Raw genomic sequence first — 16,933 nt, forward strand, 5'->3', positions numbered from 1 at the left:
ACCACAGCGGGTAACCTTAGGACAAAGCAGGTCTCGAAGAACCAAAGGACGGTTCATATTGGGCAATCATTCTCATAACCACATTTGACAAGGCATTTCTTTTCTCTGCCAGCTGTTCTCAAGTATACAATGTTTTATTGATACAGCCGCCTCTCTTTGCAATACCACAGTGCGACATCAGGCCAAGCTTGAATCAGAAAGGATTAGAAATGCAAGCTGCACCTCATGGCCGGGGTATCTCAAACTACTCTTTGACTTATTGTGACCAAAGCATTTCACATCCATGTTGGTTCTCCACAAAGTGCCCCTGGAAAATTCTTTGTATACATACCAGAAGACTATTTCTTTCACACCATCACAAAGTCGAATTTAGTTTATTTTACAAACTACCTTAATTTAAAATCATGAGTGAGTTGAAACGCATTGCTGCATGTTGCATTAGAGAAGATTAGGTGACTTTAGAAACTGCTGCTCTTGCCAGTGTCATTAAATTAAACCAAGACTTCCATGAAATATATTGGTGCATTCGGTGAGCGCTAGTTTTTATTTGACATATTTGATTATAACAGGTTATACAAGACAACAATGTGACTTGGAAGTGAATCGCAGCCCCCTGCTGACCAGGAAAACCACCCTTAATGGAATGAGTATTTAATCTACATCATACACTCGCCCCATCCCGGTAATTGCCCTCACACCAGTAAAGGAAGCAAAAACCAAGCAACGCTAGACATGAAATGACGGCATGTGTGCCAGATCTACTGACTGTGAACAATACTGCTTTTAGCTCAAGCAAGTTCTCTCTGGGGCTGAATACTACACAGATCTGCAGGAGTCCACACTTACGTGTGACTGTTACTTTTAACTGAAATACCCAGCTAGAAGCACATGCAGCACCCACAGAAAGTCAAGGCGGGGGATAGGGAGGGAAGGCGGGACTTGTTCTTCACATCCACATGGAGAGCCTGTAGTGTATTGATTTGCATTGAGCTTGTTGTCCTCGCGCTGCATCACAGTGCGAGGACACTTTGTGCATGTTGTATTTCCTTGAACTGTGTTCCATGTTCGAATGCTGCCGTCCTGTTCGAGGATTCCAGCAATGTTGGTCAGTTGCTTGGAGTCCTGGAGCGGAGCGTCTGGTCGTGTGTACTTCAAACTTTATGAATAAACCTTCAGGTATACCAACAGCCACCGTCTACTTGTAATTATTTACACAATTGGCAACGAGCGGGTTAAGAACTCCCTTCTCAAGCACCCACCGACAACATTTTCCTTACCTCTGCACCTCTTCGGTTTCCAGCGCTCCTTCCTGCTCTGCCTATTTCACACAGCTGTTTCGTCGACGGATGTTCACTCGTTCTCAAGATTTCCGGCATTTTGGGCGATCCTCTGCTTTTCCTTGACGTCAACCTCTGTAACCTGGTAACAGAGTCACACGTCACTCCTGAGTCATTCGTCATCCTGTCCACGTCCTCCAGCGTCAGCGCGCAAGCGTGAGTCAGCCATCCTGGTTCCTCGGTTATGCTTGCAAGCGCTGCGTCAGCGCGCAAACGTCAGGCACCCATTTTAACCATTCCGGTTACTTGGCAACGCCCTTAAACGCTAACGCTGTATTGATGCTGGGAAATCAGCTGGAACCTGAGACCCGCCTGGTCTTTTCTGCGTTTAAGGTACAATCCTTCCAGTTTTTCTTTCGGTGACAGGCACACCATTTTAATAGTAATAAAGACCTCCTTGCCTGCACTTTTCAGACTTGTTTAACGGTGACAGGCACACCTTCAGCTTGCATCTTTTCACGGTGATAAGCACACCTTGCTTTACATCATACTGCATTTTTAATAAGTTTTATTTTTATTGAGAGTATTTACACGTATTTTCTTTTTCTCTTTAAATAACTTTTGTGTAATAATTCTTCCTTTATTTAACCTTTATTAACTTTGTGTTTAAATTTCATTTTACATTTGAACTTACTTATTTGACTCAAGTCATGGCTTCTTCACAACAATTTGCTCAGCCTCCTCCCTTCTTACAACATCCCGGAAAACCAACTATTCCTTGGCGTCAATGGGTTAAGGCTTTTGCAAATCAAATTGTCGCTATTGATGCCGTCAAGTTTAGCCCCGAAAGGAAAGTAGCAATTCTATATGGTTGCTTAGGTGTTGCGGCACAAAAAGTTTTTGAGAACCTACCGAAATATCCAACTCCTGCTGGATAGGCTGGTGATGCAGATCATTGGGATGAATATAAAGAAGCTTTATTTCGTCTTGCACAGCATTTTGATGAGGAGTCAAATATAATGCTTGAAAGACAATTTTTTTAGAAGACAACGGGATAATGAGACATTAGAAGAGTATATTGCGCAATTGAGAGTGTTGGCTTCAACGTGTGAGTTTGAAGCAAATCCTGTAATTTACATTCAGGATCAATTTGTTTTTGCTTGCCACTCAAAGAAAATTCAAGAACGTCTGCTTAGTTGTAGGAAACGGATACTTCAAGAGACTATTGATATCGCCAAGAGTATTGAAAGGTCTATCACCACTTCCAAGGTTCTTCAAAATGATCAATCTCGCACTCCGTTGCAAGATAGCTCTAATTCTGTTAATTTGGTAAATGCTAACAAACCTTTTAAAGAAATGTTTAGAAAGCCCAATACTGTTTGTTACAGGTGTGGATCCAAGTCACATCTTGTTAATAATCCCATATGTCCTGCTGTTGGGAAGAGATGGGTTTTTTGTAAGAAACAAAGTCATTTTCAAGGCACATGTAGATCTGTTAAGAGACCTACCCGAGTCAACAGTATTGACTGTTCTGAATCTGTTGAAGATTGTGTGGATCATTTTCAAAATATGGTGGTCTCTGCAGAATGTAACTCTATTTTCACTCCAAAGTTAGTCAAAGGCCCTTTAGGTACTGCGCTTTTTGGTGATGTTGAGATTCCCATAATGGCAGATTCCAGATCTCCTATAACCATTTTGTCAGATGTTGTATTTTATGAAATGTGGAATAATTCTATTTCCTTGTTTAAAACTGATGTCAATCCGAAAGCGTTCGGTGAATTTGATATCGACATGCTGGGCTATTTTAATTCTAGGTTGGAATGTTTAGAAAGGTCTATTAGTACGAAGGTATATGTTGCTGTCAAGGGACTCAACATCATTGGTTGGCAAGACCGAGCGAAGATGTGTCTACATTTGATTCCAGGTTCTGAGAATCCGATTGCAGTGGTCGAAACCCCTCAAGGTTATGTCCCTGTTCCGCCATTTAAAACTGACTGTTTAGCCCTTGCTGATCATAGCTCTGATGTTAAACAAATTTTAGATACATTTCCTAATGTGTTTTCTGACAAACTAGGTACTGTTAAGGGGTTTCAACATCAAATCAGACTCAAACCTCAGGCCCAACCTGTTGTTCACAAGGTACGACCTGTACCTATTAGTGTGAGGGATGAACTCAAGTCTGTTCTTAATTTCTTACGTGATAATGGTGTTATTGCACCTTCTAACTCATCAGAGTGGGTTTCTCCCATCGTTATTGTTCGGAAAACAAATGGTGAGGTCTGGTTATGTGTGGATTTGCGCACATTAAATAAGAATATCTTGATAGACTGTAACCCCTTCCCAAAATTCACGATCTTCTTGCCAACTTAGGGGGTGCGAAATATTTTTCCATCATTGATTTACGGTCAGCCTACCGCCAGGTACCCCTAACCAAAGATTCTCAAGAACTCACCTCATTTGTTACTCCTTTTGGAGTTACAAATATTTAAAACTTCCCTTTGGCTTGGCCTCTGCGGCCAGTGTTTTTCAGAAGACTAGGGATAGTCTTTTCTAGAATATGTCCGGAGTCCAAGCCTACCAGGATGACATTTTGATTTTTTCTGATGAGTGGGAGTCACATTTATCTAATTTAACTTCAGTCTAGAGTAAACTTAATGAGGCAGGTATGACGGTCTGAGCTGATAAGTGCATATATGGTACCCAGTCATTGGAGTATTTAGGTCATACTTTGTTCCCAGAGGGTATCAAACCCAAGGTTTCCCTTATCAAAGCCATCAGTCACGCCACTCCACCCAAGGACAAAGATGCACTTCGATCGTTCTTGGACCTGGCAGAATATTACGCTTGCTTCGTCAAAGGGTATGCTCAAATTGTGGAACCATTAGGGGCCCTTTTACGCAAAGGGTCAAAGTTTGATTGGTCAGAGGAGATTTCTGCCTCTTTTGATCAAGTAAAAAAAATGATTGTGGAAGCTCCAGCTTTACATCCTTTTCACGACTCTTCCAGATGTTTCATAATGTTAGATGCCAGTTTGACAGGCTTAGGAGCTGTTTTAGGCCAGTGGGTATCAGGAAAAGCACATAATAGCTTTTTCATCTAGGAAACTTAAAGTTTCAGAGACACATTATAGCACCAATGAACACGAGTCACTCGCTTGTGTGTGGGCCATAGAGAAATACAAGATTTATATATGGGAACGTGAGTTTGATTTGTTTACCGATCATAAACCCCTCACTCAGCTGCTCAACGGCAATGGTCTTGGTAAAGCTTCTGCCAGGCTTGTCAGACTTTTGTCTAAATTGCATGAATTCCATTTTTACATAAAACACATCTCTGGAGGGAAAAACTTCAGAGCTGATTGTCTGTCACGCATGGCTTTTCTAGATTTTTCTGAAGTTGATATCAAATGTGTGGTTGCTGCTCTTGATGCAACCAAATTGTGTCCTTGTATTACCGAACAGTCTTGGTTTGAGGCATATAAAAAGGACAAAAATTTGAAGTTAGTAACACAGTACATCACCAAGGGTTGGCCAGAGAGCAGAAAACTTTCTAATGAATTAAAGGCTTTTGCTATGGTCGCTTCTGAGCTATCCCTGGTCAACAGCTTGGTAATGAGACATGATTTTTTTTGTACCTCCCTCTAGTATCAGAAATGATATTATTCAATTTGCACACCAAGGTCATCTTGGAATCTCAAAAACCTCACAACTTATTAAGTCTCATTATTGGTGGCCATCCATTGAATCCCAAGTTAAGTTCTTTATTGACTCCTGTCATTAGTGTTTGCTTTCTGACAAAAAATAGAAAGTCATGAACACTCCTCTTCATCCTATTCCCTTCCCAAGGTAACCTTGGGAAAAGGTTGGATTAGATTTTTCTGCCCCTTATGATATACTTTCTCACGAAATGAAGTATCTTGTTTTGTTAATTGATTATCATTCTAAATGGGTCCATCATATGTTCTGTGACTCAGCCAATTCCACTAATGCTGTGAAATTTTTAAGAAACTTATTTTTGATTGAAGGTTCACCTTCTATTGTTGTGACAGACAATGGTTCTCATTTTACTTCTGAGAACTTCACTTCGTTTTTGAATGAACATGATGTTATTCATTATAAGGTGGCTCTTTATTCATCCACGTCTAATGGTTTGGTGGAGAGAGCCAACAGATTAGTTAAAGATGCCATTCAAACAGCCATCTCCTCTCACCAAGATGTTTAGAATTTTCTTGAAGCTAAGTTATGGTCCTATAACATTTCCCCACATTGTATCACAGGTGTTTCCCCATTTTCGCTTTTGAGAAATAGACTTGTTCACACCAAGTTATGTCCTAATTGGTTATTTCACAATAATAATAGGTACAATATTAACAATGAAAACTTGGCTAACAGAGTCTTGCAAAAACAAAACCTTATGAAGACTAAACATGAATTTGCTAAAAGTTTTGTTTCACTTGATTTGAAAATCGGTGATTGGGTCCTTATTAAAGATCCTAAGAAGGTCACTAAAGGTTTCTCAAAATGTTCCCCTCCAGTGCAAGTCACGTCGGTCAGCAAATCATCTCCTTTACTTGGCAGTAGAGGTTGGTGGAAGAAAAGGGCTCTGGTACATTTGTGTACCTCACAGGCACATTCATTATTCAATTTAACCAAAGAAGAGTTCAAACACTGTGTTTGGTCTTTTTGGTTAAAAATCCCAATTTCAGGTAGTATCACTATTTCTACATCGAATTTTCCTGTCGTCCATTCCACTCTTTCTGGTCCATCCACTTCTACTTCAACCTCTGAAGCTATTGATATCAATGCCCACTCTTCTTCGGAATTGGGAATTCGATGCAGGAAAGTACCTGCAGAACTCAATGATTATGTTTTATCATAAGCATCCTCATTTTTTTTCCTTTTATTTGGTATATTGCGTTTATTTTACTTTTCTTTCTTGCTAATATTGAATTTTGTCTTCCTTGTGAAGGTGGAGAAGTTGTAGTGTATTGATTTGTATTGAGCTGGTTGTCCTCGCGCTGCATCACAGTGCGAGGACACTTTGTACATGTTGTATTTCCTTGAACTGTGTTCCATGTTCGGATGCTGCCGTCCTGTTCGAGGATTCCAGCAACGTTGGTCAGTTGCTTGGGGTCCTGGAGCGGAGCGGGAGCGTCTGGTCGTGGGTGCTTCAAACTTCGTGAATAAACCTTCAAGAATACTGACAGCCACTGTCTACTTGTAATTATTTACAACAGTGCCATGGGACAAACTTCTAGGGCCGGGCCGGCATTCAAAGAGGCACATGTACTTTTTAGTTGCTGTGGCTCTGAAGAAATTGAGCGAAGTTGATTGCACGTCCCGGGTGCAGCTAGTGTGGAAAGCCTTCAAAGCTGGTAAGGGGCTCACTCTGGCATGATCTTATTGTCCCAGCCCCACGGTGGACTTAACTGTGATCATTCCAGGACCATGCAGCACAACACCAGTCTTTCCGAGCTGTGCAAAGTCACCTTTCCTCCACCCCAGGCCCAGCTCTCTGACAGACTGCCTGGGGCACCTGGCAGTAGCAGATACCTAGTCCTGCCTATATTAACCTTGTTTAGTAAGCCCAACATTAAATATCAATGCAGTGACGCAACAACAGACCTTAAAATGCTTCACAATATGCTCCCAAATGCGTGGCGCTTGGCTGGGCAGGAAACATGTGAAAAAAGCAGACTTTGACTTGCAGAATTTTACAACCAACATCACACGATCGAAACCAGGACATATCTGGGGCTTTAAGCCGCCACTGTTCAATATACTACTGTGGCGAAAACGAAAGCAGTGCCCCCTTTCATTGCCCTCACACATCCATCACGATTGCTATTTAGCTCTCTGCACTGAGTCATCACTAATAGAAATAATATGCCTCTTTAAAGTTATATTTTTACAGCATCTAGTACACACACCCTCTACATGGTGCTTCAGGGTCAATAGAGAATAACTAGTTAAAATAACCAAGCTGCATCACTTCTTTCCTTACCGTGCGCTCCTCAGACATTGTGACTTACACCTGAATAAGCCACTCTCTGTAAAAGCCATTTAAGAATGAAGAGTGGGAAGGCGAGCTGGCCCTCAAAATACATCCCCTCCTGTGTTAGTTTTATGTTCGCAGAGGGAGCGGCGGGGTGAAGGGAGACCAGCAGGAGGGGCATGGATACCAGAAGGACTTGCTTGACCAGTCGCAGAGGGAGTGTGGCTGCTGTGGAAAACAAGCGACGGGGCAGAGCAACGTAGTGAGAGGGATAGGCGGCATGACCTCCAATATAAAAGAATTAAGTGCCGTTTAAATAAGCATCAGTCGGAAAGCATGCACCATGTACATAAATGTAAAGTTAAGTATGGCCTCCATTCTAAAACATGAAGTGCGGAGAATGTGAGGCAGAGTAATGCTGATCAAATAAAAGGCGCGCAGCTTCCAAAACAGAATAGTTAAAGTTGAAATCAACATTTCAACAAGCATTTGCAAAAAACCACTGCGCTTTGACGCGTTGTGTTTAATTAGTAACCTGATCCACGACGAGGAATGCAGCTGCCACCCTGCGCGCCGCTGCTCGCTCCCGAGACCAAAACGCAGTGGGAGTCAACATTAAACAAGAAAGTGGGACATGCACCCCCCCTTTAGCCATTTGTGTGCTTTCATTACTGAAAGACACACGCAAAAGCCAATCCTATGTGTGGGAGGAGTCAGACCCACACGGAGTAGTTTAGAGTGCTTACAAAAAGCATCGCAGAGCAGCGCATGCACGCTGGCTCAGGCTCGACCTAAAAAGCGTGTGAACTGTTTAGATCAAATGGATAATGCTCTGGAATGTTGTTTCCCTGCCCACTTCGAAATCTGAACTGCATGCTGTACACAGAAAACAAATGCACTCAACAAAAATGTTCTTTTAAAAACGTTCTGTTCCTGGCTTCCGGAGGTGCATGGGGAGAGGATGCCATTTTAATACAGTGACAAAGAAAGCTTCTCTAGGTGCTTACTCCATTTGCTTTGGATTCCAAAGCTATTGTTGAACTTCTTGAAGGAAAAAGTGAATGTGATCCTAGTGGTCACCTGCTACCCACGCAGAATCGGGTTTCCGCTCTTGAAGAGGATGGCTGTGCTTCGGCCTTGGATCCTTCCCTTATATCCTCCCCCACTGAGGGTGAGGGACTTTGACAGCCATCTGAAAGCCACCCTCTTGATCTGGAGGTTGAAAGGCTGAAGCGGTTACAGAAATGCCTTTCCTCACAGGTTGTTGGCGCTGTTCAAAGTTTGAGAAGCCCTTCAACGTTTAAATCATACCCTAGACATTGGTCTCACTTTAACTCTTGGTGCATTTCTCATAACGTCTGTCATTTCTTTTACACTTTCTTCTGTTCTGGAGTTTTTGGTGGATTTAAAATGTCTCTAGTGTATCACATCTGTGCATCCTTTGGGTAAGCTTTTGGCTCTTCTGTGTAGATAATCAGTTTTTAACAATGCAGTAGTCTTGATCCTTAATGTTATTTTAAGGTTAATTCAAGGTTTCACTAATCTCAAAAGGGCTGATCTTCCTTCTTTCTTTCCCACTCCTGTTTCCAAAGATGTAAGACTGCTTCATTTACTGGATGTTAAACATTCCTGGTCTGTTTACATTGACAAATACAGAAAGTAAAGAAAATCAGACAGTCTATCACTTTTTTCTTACTTGATCAAGGTAAGAAAGACTCAAAAATAACTGAGCCGGTGGATCAAAGAGATATTTTCTTTGGCTTAATCAAGTCAAGATCTTCTGTGCCCTAGTAATATTCAGGGTCGCTCCACTAGAGAAGTGGCAGCCTCATTGGAAGAGTTTCAGGGGGTTCCACTTTAAGAAATATACAGCGATGGAACTCGGGCATGTGAACACATGTTTGTCAGACACTACCAATTGCAGAATATTATCCAAGAAAGCAAAGTAGGGTGGTGCCCATGTTTTGCTAGTCAGCAAAGTCCAAATCAATTTATATTGTAGTTGAATGTAAGTTTTGATTTAGTTTATTTCATTAAAACCTCTGGGTCTTGCATCGTATAATTTTATGATGTATTTCCTGCTGTTTGCTGAGTGTGCACAAGCTTTAAAAAAAAGTAAAAGGGGGCAGAGAAGTTTCTGTTGCGAAAGGCTCTACGGGCTTGGGTATATCTCAACAAGTGATGACTGGGACGAGGACAAAGAACGTAGAGGTACTGGCCTGATTACTTATCAGTAACATTCACTACCAGGAAGTGAGGAGCCATCAAATCTTCAATCATGTCTAGCAACACAAATCGACCACCTTCGATCATATAATATAAAGTTATAGGTCTGAATAAACAGGATATTGAAAAACTCAACAAACTCTTCTTAAACTGCATGCAAAGCATTTTGAACTTAAAACCTTTTTCAATCCATATTGAAGGTAGAACTCGGGGCTCAATCGATGTGAACAAAAAATACCAATGACTTTCTGAACTATTTCTGTTACTGTGTAATCCCTGAAGCGAAAACTTCTCTGAAGGGAACTGAATTACAAAAACATCTTCAACTTTTCAGGTAACAAACACCATAACAAGGCCACCATTCAATTGCGACCGTGAATATATTTTACCAGCGCTTTCCATTCTCTTGAAGAGGACCAGAACAGAACCTAAAATTACTAATAAAACAATCTCTAAAAATTAGTCAATTTAAGAACGATATTGCTTAAACCCTGAAACATTAAAACATAAATTATCAATCAATCACCCTCATTCAATCAATCAATCACCCTTCTCGGATGATGAGAAGCGCTCTACAAATCAACTGATCTGATGATTTGCTGCCTGCACACAACACAAAACGTCAAGCCTTTCTTGACTAACATAAATTTGCAATCAAAAAATCCTTTTCTATGCAATCTGAAGGAGCATAGAAGAAAACAGAAAGAAACCCTATGTCGACTGTGCCTTTTGTATAACGCAACTACAGAACATATTTTATGTAAATGTCCCAAACTACACAATGCCCACAAGAAATACTTGAAACCTATTTTTAATGGTAACAACATCAAGACGCTAACAAAATCCACTGTTGTGTTTTGAGGGCAGGACAGATAAAACGTTGTCTTGCACCATACGTTTTTTGTACAACACAGAGCATGCAAAAAGGTTTTCAGATCAGTCTGAGTTTATAAGAAAGAAAAAAAGTACCAATGGCCACTCTGTTGATCTTAGTATGGCATTTATGATTGTAGAATTACAATATGTTATATGAATTGTTTTTAAAGGTGCATCAGTTACGCCAATTTAAGTATTTTAAATTTCATTTTCTTTTAATTTCTAATGTTTTTTATTAAGCATTTTTGGAAATAAAACAAGATATAATACTTGAATGTTTGTAAAAATTTAACTTTGTACATCAGTATTAATGAATCTGGAGGTGGTCCAATGCTCGCACTTACATCTTAGGGAAACGTTTACTAAACAGACTTCAAATTATAGTACAAGTCATACAAATCATTACATAACAGAACAAATCAATATAGAAGCTAACAAAGAAGTAAATTAAATCAATTTAAGGCAAACATTTTCATTAAACAACATAGGAGCACTCAATACTGGCGCAAAGGTGAGATAAACCAGAGCTGTGTGTTGTTCGTTAGCCAGCTAACTGAATTGCAGCTTCTCTTCTCTACACTGGACAGGGGCAAACGCATTTTAAGTGCTCTGGACATGCAAGACTAATATATAAATCTTCCCGCTTAGTAGCATGTTCCAGTAAAATGAGATAAGTGGACTGGAGTGCTGCCTCAGTATGGTTTTCATCTGCATTACTGTTAGCTGACACTGGGCAGCTGAAACCAGAATGCTACTTTATGTCTACTCACTGATGTCTTTATGAACAGTGAAGAAGCTGACTCAGGAAAGCAACTGCATCAGTAGTCAAAGTGCATAAAGAAAAGTATGGGAACTGTGATCCTGCAGGGGTATGATGGGGCTAATAAGAACAAAATGTTTCATAACTATTTTTCTGGCCTTTCAATCGCAGTTAACATGCATATAAAATATAATGCATACATCTTAAATGAAATCGACATCCATCTTAACTGTATCTGTGGGAAAAGCATTTTTCTGGAAGGCTAGCTCAGTTGGTTAGAGCGATCACTTCAGATGACAATGGTGTAACTGGATGGTCACCAATTTGAATCCTGGTCCGTGCACTGGTAAACAATGACGTTTTTATAGTGATAAATGTTCTGAGCCTGTGATATGAAGCCATGTGAATATGTGAGTCATTACTTCGAAAAATGTAAGAAAGTTTGCGCACAGTATAACTAGGCTGTTGCAGAAAAACAACAACAAAAAAATAGTGCTTTGAAACGTTTACAGTGATAGACAAGCTTCATGTACCTAGTGCAAACCTTTCTTTTTTAGGTGCTATTAAAAGATCGAATTCCAGATTTCTCTCAGGAGCAGGCCCCCCCCCGTGAGAAAAAGGATTGCTTCTCTACCTACCTTTCTGTCACTAGAGTAGAAGAGACATTTTTCCCATACTTTCTGTTCAAAGTTAAGGGGGGGGGGCGGGGGGGTTAAAGGATTCTAGGCCTCAGCGAACCAATGGTAATAGAGCTAACCCGGTGGGGTTTACTCGTTCGTTGCAATGGGAAGCCTCTTCCTATTATGGTTAGAGTAGTCTAGTGGAATAAAATCCAATTTATTTTTGTCATGTTTCATAGCCTGGTGAGAACATTTCATAGGCAACATGTGTTTCACCTCCTTACATCGGCCGTCTGGCCTGGGACTTCCTCAGGGCTTTTTGTAAATAGTAGCTGCAATAGAGTGGGAAATCTGTCCTTTCCCAATAGTTATAGCAGTTCGGTAAGACGAAGTTAATCACGCGCCGTTTGCAGTCAATCAGCATGTCAGCCAGTTTTTTAGGTCGAGCTGCACTAGGAGATGACCTTTAGAAATCGGTCTGCACTTTTCAAGCACTTGTGCTTGTGGTGACATCCACCTTGCGGGAGCGAGCAACATTGCTTCGGGCCATCTGTTTGTAATTAATGTGGCCGTGCGCGCTTGTTTATATTTCTTAACTTTCCCTTCCACTGCCTGCCTCACCCTCGTCCTCCCTTGTCAACCGGTTCCTTTTAAACAACTTTGTGGCTTTTTGATCTCTGCCAATTTCTGTGCTACATATCTAGCATCTGTACTTGAAAAATCGTACTTTGTTAAACTAATCTGCTAGCATGTATTTTTGTATAATATATTAAAATAGGGGCTGCTCTCTACACACACAATATAAACAAGCGCTCTCACCTAGCACAAGCTGCCTCTCTTAAGTTATAGGAAGGATGAAACTTAGAGTCAGCCGTGCTTTTATTTGAACCTGTGGCTGCTGTGTGCGCACAGATTTCTGGAGCCATCTGTTTTTGTGGTTTGTTGATCTCTGCCAACAACTGTGCTACATATCTAGCAGCTGCACTAAAAATAATCGTATTTTGTCAAAAGTATCTGTTAGCATTGTATTTTAGTATAATACATTAAAACAGGGGCTGCTCTCTACACACACCATATAAACAAGCACTCTCTCCTAGCACATGCTGCCTCTCTTCTCAATTTATAGGAAGGATAAAACTTAGAGTCAGCCCTGCTTTCATTTGAACCTGTGGCTGCTGCCTGTGCACATATTTCTGGGGCAATCTATAATAACACCACAAGTTCACAATACTGAAAAATATCAATCTATGGATATTAGAAATGAATTTCTAATGGACTGGTTTATGATCAATACAGATGTGGAAGACTTATCCGATGCACTTATGCCATATTTACCGAAGACATGTGAAGTAATATTTTGCAATGGCATTATTACAAAAATATTAAAAGATATTGCAACAGAATGAATATGTTTATAAAACATGTATAAATGTACATCATAAATATTTTTTTCCACTCAACTTACTTTAAAGTACTAAAAATGTTAACTAAAAATTCTTGCAATAAAATTTAGACAAACAAACATTTGTCAGATATTCCTGGACAAACCATTGCCAAAATCTTTGGTTACACACTTATAAAGTGCCAAAAAAACACATATTAGCAATGCCAATAGCTCAAAAATAAAATACAAACTACCAAGCTCTAACTGGGTGTTTTATGTATGCTAAAAAAATATTACTGCCCATTGCTCAGAAGGTACGTTTTGTATTTTTAGCCTTCCAGCTACTTTATCATTAAAACTAATTCCAAAGCTGTTCCACGTTTGCTTTTTAAGCAAAAAAGCTAGAACAAGATTTTTCAGTAGCTCACAATTCATTACTTTGTAGTAGTGTTTAGAAACAGTCATGCTATAAAAACTTTGCCATAGCAAATACGTCTCGCCTTTCAGAACATACAGGTATTTAGTTATGCAGCACAATATCCTTGGTGCAAATACATCAACTGTTGCATGGCTAAACACTTATAAGATCCTAAAGGCGAGACCTATTGGCTATGCCAATGCTTGTTTTTATGTGCAGTTATTCATTGTATTTTGAAGAAGAAACATACAGTCAAGGTATAGTGCAATACATGCATGCCAGAATTGATGCAAACATGTGAGAAGGTATATAACATGCACGTTAGCATGATGAAAACCACATGACAGTAATCATGACTGGAAGAGAACTAGAGAGACTACTCAGAACAGTTTGAAAATGGGTGGAGGTTTGGTTGCATTTTAATTAAAAAAAGTGTGAACTGTAAAGATCGAACGAATAATGCTTAGAGGATGCAGTTTCCTTGCCCACTGCGAGCTCTGAAATGTATGCTGTACACAGAAAACAAATGCACTCAACAAAAAGGTTGCGATTTCCCTCTACTCGTATGTAAAATGAGGTGCAACCCTGCCATAGCAGTAACATCATCCTTCTATATGTAGCTCAGCTGCTTGTTGAATGAGAGGAAAACACTACCCTAGCTCAGTACCTGTCTGCTCGCCATTCCACATTGTCAATCACACGCCGAGATGTCACCTGTGACAAATGTTTTCCGTTTTTTTTGTGCGAGATGCACGCCTCCCCGTGTGGTCGCACCTACAATCCCAGAAACAACGAATTTCAAAGGCACCTATAGAATCCCTACCTTTCAGACAAATTCGTGGTAGACTGAAAGCGCATAGACTACAAGCAAGGGTGTGACGACGGCAGTAAGACACCGAGTTAAGAAAGAAAAGAACGGCTAGGCTAAGAAGCGAGGAGCTGGGCAGATTACAACTGCACGCTGAACTATAGAAACAGAAAGAGGACCAGAGTCCTCGCACTCACCGAAGTCATACACTCTACAGATGGATAGTTACGCTAAACCGGAAAACAGTTAACGTTTGCAGCTTCTGCAACACCAACGGGAAAGATCCAACAGCGAACAGATTCCTCCCTCTGACACCGAAACCTCCAACCTAGCCAGCATGTCGAAGAGGGCATAAACATCAACGAAAGACTTGCCGAACTACTGCCGGTGTTCTGTCGTTCCCTGCTCCCGTCTGTATGCGCTCCCCCCTCTTGTGCGTGCATGCGCACTACCCTACACAACCGACTTGTATTTTGCTGTTCCTGCCATTGCGTCCAGATATATGATACAAGTCACATCATACCTACAAGTCAGAACTGTTGGCTTTGTCGATGGTTGTTACTTCCATGAGATAAATAAGCAGCAACTATGGCTTGTATGTAATATTAGATAAACTTCCAATTAAAGCCCTGGTGACACCACAATGTTACTGCTCCTGAGTTTCAAAAAGAGAAGGGAAATCCAGAGAGAAAATTACTCTCTTTAAAATATTTCCCTTCCCCCTGCAAGGCTCACCACACGCAAATTAAGTGACTACTGTCACTGCAGTTTGGAAAAAAACACGGACCGCCTGTGCCATGGCACAAAACAGAGCCAGATAGACACCCATTTCGAGGTGCCCTTAAAAACTGCCGGTGCTCAGACCTGGCCCACTTAAAGCCCTGGGTGCATCCTTGAATCAGTGGATGCATGGGTGGAGGAGGGCCCTCTAGTTAAAAGTGACAGAATATTTGAGTGGTTGGAGTGGCGGTTGGTGATTGTATGCGTGGTGGATGGAAAGCTGGTTGTGTGGATGAGAGGATGCGTGGAGTGGCGGTGGATGAATGGGTAGATGTCTGTCTGGCTTGATAACTAGGAGGATCTGAATGGAGAGGCAGGCGATGAAAGGGCGGGTTGCAGAGATCTGGCGTTCAGGGTTTTTAAATATCATTGACATCACTAATCTATAGCGTGAAATCACATCCAGTGAAGAAGAGGATAACTGCACTTTCAGGGGAGACACTGGCCATCGCCTGTGCGACTCCCACTCACACATCTCTATGGTGCCCAGGGAGGGGGACCTTATATTACTAAGTCACAGGGAAACGAGGATTTCATTCGTAAGCATTCATTTCAACAGTAAATACATTCTGGGGCATGAGTCTTGTTTTACTACCGATAAACCGCCTATTAAATTTAGCTGCATGATTGTTTAAAAAAATGTAAAATACAGAAAATACAGCACCTTCCTTGGCAACGGGTCACCTTGTTGCAAACACACAGAGGCCACAAGCCAGCGTGAATAGCGAATACGCCGCACTTCAGGCCTTGAGGGCCCTTAGGCTTCTGGCCTCACAGTTTATTCAGTTACCCATCCAGCATTACACAAACGTGCCTCCCACAAATTCATCCATCAATGAGTGCTCCAAGCACCCACAGTCAACCATTCATCCATGCATTCATTCATCCACTCCTCACACATCCATCCATCCCACTCCATCCAACCCCATCCCAGCATCCATCCATCCATCTCCAACCCAGCATCCATCCATCTCCAACCTAGCATAAATCCGCCCCCAACCCACCATCCATCCATTTCCAACCCAGCATCCATCCATCTCCAACCCAGCATCCATCCATCTCCAACCCAGCAATCATCTATCCCCAACCCACCATCCATCCATTCCCAACCCAGCATCCATCCATCTCCAACCCAGCATTCATCTATCCCCAACCCACCATCCATCCATTCCCAACCCAGCATCCATCCATCTCCAACCCAGCATTCATCTATCCCCAACCCACCATCCATCCATTCCCAACCCAGCATCCATCCATCCACCCCTCACACATCCATCCACCCCTCACACATCTATCCATCTCCAACCCAGCATCCATTCATCCATCTCCGGCCCAACATTCATCCATCCCCAACCCAGCATCCATCCATCCACCCCTCACACATTCATTCACCCCACTCCATTCCATTCATCTCCAACTCAGCATCCATTCATCCATCCACAACCCAGCATCCATCCATCTCCAGCCCAGCATCTATCCATCCCCAAACCAGCATCCACCCAACCCCAAACCAGCATCCACCCAACTCCAACCCAGCATCCATCCATCCCCAACCCATCATCCATCCATCCATCCATCCCAACCCAGCATCCACCCATCTCCAAGCCAACATCCATCCATCCCCAACCCATCATCCATCCTTCTGTAACCCAGCATCCACCCATCTCCAACCCAACATCCATCCATGCCCAGCCCAGCACACATCCAACCATCCCCAGCCCAGCACACATCCAACCACCCTCAGCCCAGCACACATCCAACCATCCCCAGACCAGCATTCATCCATCTCC

At 41.7% G+C, this 16,933-nt stretch overlaps 1 protein-coding gene across 8 annotated transcripts in view; it reads right to left on the bottom strand.

Annotated features, from left to right (window-relative positions):
- Positions 1–14,827, bottom strand: part of RIOX2 (ribosomal oxygenase 2) — an 845,240-nt gene extending 830,413 nt beyond the window's left edge. Inside the window, exon 1 of one of the 8 annotated variants that reach the window (XM_086934530.1) lies at positions 14,561–14,827. The gene's annotated coding sequence lies outside the window, so the exon portion shown is untranslated. Of the gene's footprint in view, positions 1–14,222; positions 14,541–14,560 lie in introns of those variants that run through there. The other 7 variants (XM_086934533.1, XM_086934532.1, XM_086934531.1 and 4 more) reach the window with 7 other exon arrangements.
- Between the last annotated feature and the right edge of the window lie 2,106 nt (positions 14,828–16,933).

This window comes from Lissotriton vulgaris, chromosome 8 (genome assembly GCF_964263255.1).
Source record: "Lissotriton vulgaris chromosome 8, aLisVul1.2, whole genome shotgun sequence".
NCBI lineage: Eukaryota > Metazoa > Chordata > Amphibia > Caudata > Salamandridae > Lissotriton > Lissotriton vulgaris.